This window comes from Peromyscus maniculatus, chromosome 3 (assembly GCF_049852395.1).
Source record: "Peromyscus maniculatus bairdii isolate BWxNUB_F1_BW_parent chromosome 3, HU_Pman_BW_mat_3.1, whole genome shotgun sequence".
NCBI classification, from domain to species: domain Eukaryota; kingdom Metazoa; phylum Chordata; class Mammalia; order Rodentia; family Cricetidae; genus Peromyscus; species Peromyscus maniculatus.
The window spans coordinates 11718006-11724005 of record NC_134854.1 but is presented as its reverse complement, the minus strand read 5'-3'; the positions used below and the strand labels follow the sequence as shown (position 1 = coordinate 11724005).

At 36.3% G+C, this 6000-nt stretch overlaps 1 long non-coding RNA gene across 1 annotated transcript in view; it reads right to left on the bottom strand.

The window, feature by feature from the left end:
* Nucleotides 1–464: 464 nt before the first annotated feature.
* LOC121827868 (uncharacterized) overlaps nucleotides 465–6000 on the bottom strand; it is a 38656-nt gene continuing 33120 nt past the window's right edge. The window contains exon 3 of the long non-coding RNA XR_006070173.2: nucleotides 465–543. This is a non-coding gene — a long non-coding RNA (uncharacterized LOC121827868). The remainder of the gene's footprint in view (nucleotides 544–6000) is intronic.

The window sequence follows — 6000 nt, the reverse complement described above, 5'->3', positions numbered from 1 at the left end:
ACTATTCAGTTTTCCTGTTACTGACCAGGATCTTTTCAAGGAACAGAAGGAACTCCAAGGTATAAGACATATATGGCCCCCAGCCTCTAAAAGCTGACTGGCCTGTGCCTTGTATTTCAGAGTGCTTCGTTAAGCCTTCCATCTTCATAGATGGACAATGTGAAAAACTGACATTTCCCACAAATCAGTAAGAAAGGCAAAAGTACTCACTCCTTATTTATAATTTGCACTTGGTCTTGGGAAGTATTTTTATTTAAAGAGAAAAAGTCTAAATGTGGTCAAATAAAATTGAGTAGCATATAGAGTTGCTGAATTTGGGAAAAAAGAAGAACATGTAATCAACCATCCATAATTATGAACACTTTCTTCAAAACACAGATTCAATGCCAAAACTCTCCTTATTCTTTCTCTATGCTTATTTTCAACACTCATGCCCATAAGAGCTTTTAATAGTTTTACCACTTGTCAGATACCTTGTTGAAGAAAGTGCTGATGTCCTCAGATGTAAATGCTTTGCATGTAACCGAAGAAGAGTTTTTTCTCCTAGGATGATAACATAGTTTTATTTCACATTGATACTGTCTTACATTTGCATCGGGATTAAATACATGCTACTTTTTTTTTTGGTTTTTCAAGACAGGGTTTCTCTTGTGTAGCTTTGCACCTTTCCTGGAACTCACTTGGTAGCCCAGGCTGGCCTCGAACTCACAGAGATCCGCCTGCCTCTGCCTCCCGAAGTGCTGGGATTAAAGGCGTGTGCCACCACCACCCGGCTAACATGCTACTTCTGTATTTACTAACCACACAAGTAGTACAAGTGACAACTGGCAAGAGTAATGTGATCTTGGTTGTGAAGTGACTTTAGAACCCAATAGTGGAGCATATGCATAGTATAGTTGATGCCCTGGCTTCAGTCACCAGCACAAGGAAAGAAGGAGAAGATTGAGAAGAAAAAGAAGAGGAAGGAGGAGGAGATTTAAAAAAAAAATGTAGAAACAGAAGAAGAAAGTGGAGGAAGAGAAAGAGGGACAATGAGGACTGTACACAATGGAGTAGATGTTTTTGACTTCCTGATCATGTTAGCACTCACTCTCAAGTTTAGAAGTCTGTCCTTTTCATTCCACCCTATTGTGAAATTTTATTTCATTGTGCCTATGGGCCATAAATACTTTACTTTTTTAGAGAGCTTCTCTCTCTTTTAAAATACCACAAAACCACAAAAATGAAAATCAAAACAAACAGACAAAAGAAAAGTAAGACAATGCCGGGCGGTGGTGGCGCACGCCTTTAATCCCAGCACTCGGGAGGCAGAGCCAGGTGGATCTCTGTGAGTTCGAGGCCAGCCTGGACTACCAAGTGAGTCCCAGGAAAGGTGCAAAGCTACACAGAGAAACCCTGTCTTGAAAAACCAAAAAAAAAAAAAGAAAAGAAAAGAAAAAAAAAGAAAAGTAAGACAAAACAAACACCAAACAAAGCCAAAACAAAGCAAAATGTGACGAAGCATATACAAAAGTACCATTGAGGTCATTTGTGTTGGCCACCTACTCTTGGCATGGAGCTTGGCCTGGAAAGTGACTGATATACCCAGTGACACTCTACTGGAGTAAATTGATGTTTTTCTTCTGCCAGCGGCTGTCAGTTGCAGAGAGCCTCTTGATAAGGCTTCAATCCCTGTGCCCACATCCCCCTCTCAGAGATGGGACCTGACTGGCTTAAACCTCTGCAGTACTGGTGCATGCTCTCAGAGCAAGAGACTCTCTTGCATTTCTTACTATCACTCACATTTTGTTAACTGCCCTGCAATAATATTAAAGACACATAAAATAACACAAATACCTCTTCTTATGATTTTCTTAATAAGCAACTGATTTGCAAAATCTTCTCAGGAAACTATAGGCTATGTTGGGTTCATATTGGGAGTTTGGGTCATTTTGGTTTCTTATAGTTCATGAAACTCTGAAGCTATCCACTTGGTTAAATGTCTAAAAATTCATTTATATCTTGCAGAATGTGGGAATTTGGGGAAATTTATTCCAACATTGACGTCTATTACAGGGCTTCAAGGAATAAAGGGTTTAAATTAGTTCATAATGTGAACGTGTTCATTGCAATGGAAGTCACTAAGTTTTTTACTTGCTTAGAATGTGTTATGTTTTGAAAAAATAATGTAATATCCTGGAAATATTAGTTTTCTGTTAATTTTTACTATAAAATTTAGGAACAGCATTCAATGAATGATAAAAGAGTCAGTTTAGTATGATGCACTCATAATATGTAAATACATTATTCTGTTAAAAATGCATTCATGTTATAGGTAGATGCTGGCTCCAAAGGAATTGTTGTAACATATGTTCTTAATATGTATTAAATAAGATATATGTTATGACTTAACTATGTAATAACCATCCAAAAAATAAACCAGAATACATGATTTGTTTAAATTCTTATATAAGACCAACCAAAGAAAGAAAAAGGGATATGTTATGGTGTAAGTCTGAATACTCAGTTTAAATGTATACTACAAATTCAGTAATCTTTTGAACATTAATGTTTTGTTATAGGAGTATTGTAACTTTGCTTATATTAAGTGTATGCATGTAAATATGTATGTGGGTGCCCATGGAGGCCAAAGGCGGGTGTCAGGTCCTCTGAGCTGTGATTACAGTTCAACTACGGGTAAAAAGGCAAAGCTCCAAGAGATCCCATGTACTCTTTCTGATTTGGGAAGTCAGAGCATGGAGCTCACAATGTCTTTCAGTAGCTTCTAGAGGCCACCTGCCTGTCCTTCCACTTGGTCTCCAATGTGGCTTCTTATTTAATCTAGAATTGGCAGAATTAAGACAAGAAACAAGGAATTTCATCTCTATAGAAGAATATAGTACCTGAAATTTGACTTTTCCCACTTATAAAACTTTAAATTACTCATCTATTGTGTCCTACATGATAGTTGAAAATAGAGGATCCCTGGGTCAGATCAAAAGGATTTTAGGTTTTAGAGCAAAGCCCACAGGGCTTTGCATTCTTAAATTATTTCACTTTGCCCCAAGTCTCATAGATGGACCCTGAGGGGTGGGCAAAATATCAGAATATTGACGTTGAAAACTGCTTTGTTTCTGTAATAAGTAGTGAGCACAAATATGCTGACTTTCTGGAGTCTAGAGCCAGTACTTCACTTCAAAAGGTTAGCAGTAGCACTGAGAATCACAAGAGATGACTAAAGTTTGTTAAATTAACTTCAGAGTTGTGCCCTTCCCAGCTAAATATAGGGAAACAGAAGAATTGCATCACTGATGAGCTTGTTAATGATACAGAAAAACTTGACACAATACCAATAAACACATTGAAAGAATAGTGTAAGTTTAAGCAACTGATATTTTCAGAACACTACATTTAAAAATGAGTGTATTTTTATTAATACAAAGTATATGAAGGACATAGAGAGAGAGAGAATTGAAAGAATGAGTATATAATAACAAAAAAAAAAACGAAGCTCTGAGTCAATGATGCAACTTAGAAACTTAGGAAAAATAGGACAAAGTAAGCCCAGTATACACAGCAAAACAAAAAAATAGACTAGAAAAGATTTAGACATGCAATAAGGATATTTTTAATGGAAGATTAATCCCTTGGGAAAAAAAAAACACCTGGTATGTTCTTAGCTATACAGATCAAGAAAAGCAAGAAGAAATGTGATGGATTGTCAAAGCATATCACCCAGACATTGAAAATAACAAAAGAATTTTAAAAATTATTGTATGTGAAAAATGTTTAATTATGTAAAATACAATTTACTAAAATTAAGAGAAGATGAAACAGAAAGCCTATGATCTGGGTTTGAGCAAAGATTTCTTCAAAGGAATACACACAAAAGCAATTCCATCTCAATAAAGTTATTAAAGGTACAGATTTGGGAAAGAGTTTGTTGTTTTCTACAAACAGAGCTTTAAAGTCCTGCAGCATTTGCCACAAGCAAACAGTAGAGAGTACCACAAAGATGTCACTCTGCTTAAGCACACTGTGTCTGCAGGCTTCTCAGGAGCCTCCCAGAGGTCTCCTGATGTTCACTCCCTGGGGTAACTCATGGTGTCACTCAGGGGTGATCCAGTAGTATGATGATTCTACAGAACAGAGCAGAGCCACGGTGACTGATTGCACTGTCCTAGTTAGGTTCCAGGAGAGTGCTGGCTTGTGCTCTATCTTCCCAGAAGTCTCTCTTGTCCTCTTGCAGCCTTTTGGTTGGGTACCATATTATGACACTGACCAGTAAATATTAATGTTCTTAAGCCATCAAATTTAGTGCAATTTCTCATAAAGCAATGGGGAGCACACTTCAGTCCATGTTAAAAATTGAAGGGTATATAGAAAAGCATGTAGACTCTGCTACAATAAACAAGGAATGAATGCCGCTCATACAGAAACAAGTAAATACATAAACAGTAAACAAACTTTCACTTAAATTTTTAATAGAGAAGTTGAAGAGACTTGAGAAAAAATAAACTTATGAATTAAATTTGCGTAGACAGTCAGGATCATCCCCATGAGCTGATTCTGGTAAAGTGCTAAGGAAATATAATGCACAAAATAAAAAAAAGCTCCGTAGTTAGTTTTTTTTTTTTTATTTTAGAAATGGCTAGTGTGTGATTTTTTTAAAAATTTATGTATCATACAAATATGAGTTAATATATGCATAGATAGGACTAGCATTCATCTTAGTTAAGTTTGAGTCTTTTTCTTCTTTTCTCTCCTCCCATATTCTTTCACTCAAGTGTCTTCTTGTATGTGTTTCTTTCTGCCCAGAGTAACCCATGCTACCAGCCTGGACTTCACAAATCTGTATGTTTACATACAAGTAGTCGTATTTAAATGCAGCTTTGTCTTTGTGTCTATTTACATCTGAATTTACACCTGAAATCATACTACAGGCATGCTGCAAACAACTGCTCAAGCATACATTACTAGCCTGTTGTAACTGTTTTCTGTGTGTGAATGGAACCCCTGGAGTTATATAATGCACAAGCCTGGTGTTTATTCACATCTGTACCTACTGTTCTCTTGCTTGTTTTGGTTTATGCTCTGTAAAGCTATGTTAGATACATGTCTTTGCATTTTGTTTTCGTAGCTTAACAGCATCAGTGGGAATTGTTTCAACTGAACTTTAATTCTTTTTCTTTAGTGACTGCATACTAATATGTAATGTAGACCATGGCACAATAAATTTGATTGAATTATTAACCAAATTACTTTCATTTATTTTCTCTAAGAACAACATTGCCATAAACAACATGATACATGCAAACTCACTTATTCATAGGAATTTTATTCCTGTAAGAAGTTACAGTAGGTAGAAAGGTATAAATAAAAATATTCTCACTTTCTAATATAGTATGATGTGTATTTATTTTTCTTATGATTAAAGTCATTTATGTGGTCTTATTTTGCATTTTAAATATTTATTTTTTACATTCAAATTGAAGGCCATCATTAATCAAGTCAGAGTAGAAACTAAAGGTAGGAACATGGAAGTGGGAGCTGATGGAAAAATGCTGCTTACTGGATTGCTCCTGAAGACTTGCTCAGCCCGCTTTCTTATACCACTTGAGACTGTTAGCCCATGGGTCAAATGGTCTGAGCTGCCCCCATATCAATCACTAAATAAGTAAATTCCCTACAGGTTTTCCCACAGGCCAACCTCACGGGAGCATTTTCTCAGTAGTGGTTCCTCTTACAAAATGACTCTAGCTTATGTCAAGTTGGCATAAAATTAGTCAGCACCATGTCTACTGTTTAAAGAATTGTAACTTTACTATTTTCAAGGTAGACAATTGTCTGAGCTACTTTTCTTATCGCTGTGAAAAAGCATCTTGAATAAAGCAACTTAGGGGAGAAAGGCTTTGTTTTATCTGACAAATACTACTGACTGGGACTTGAGGAAGCTGATTATGGTGCATCTGAAATCCTGAAGCAGGGAAGGAGAATTATTCACTCAGCTTGCTTTCCCCT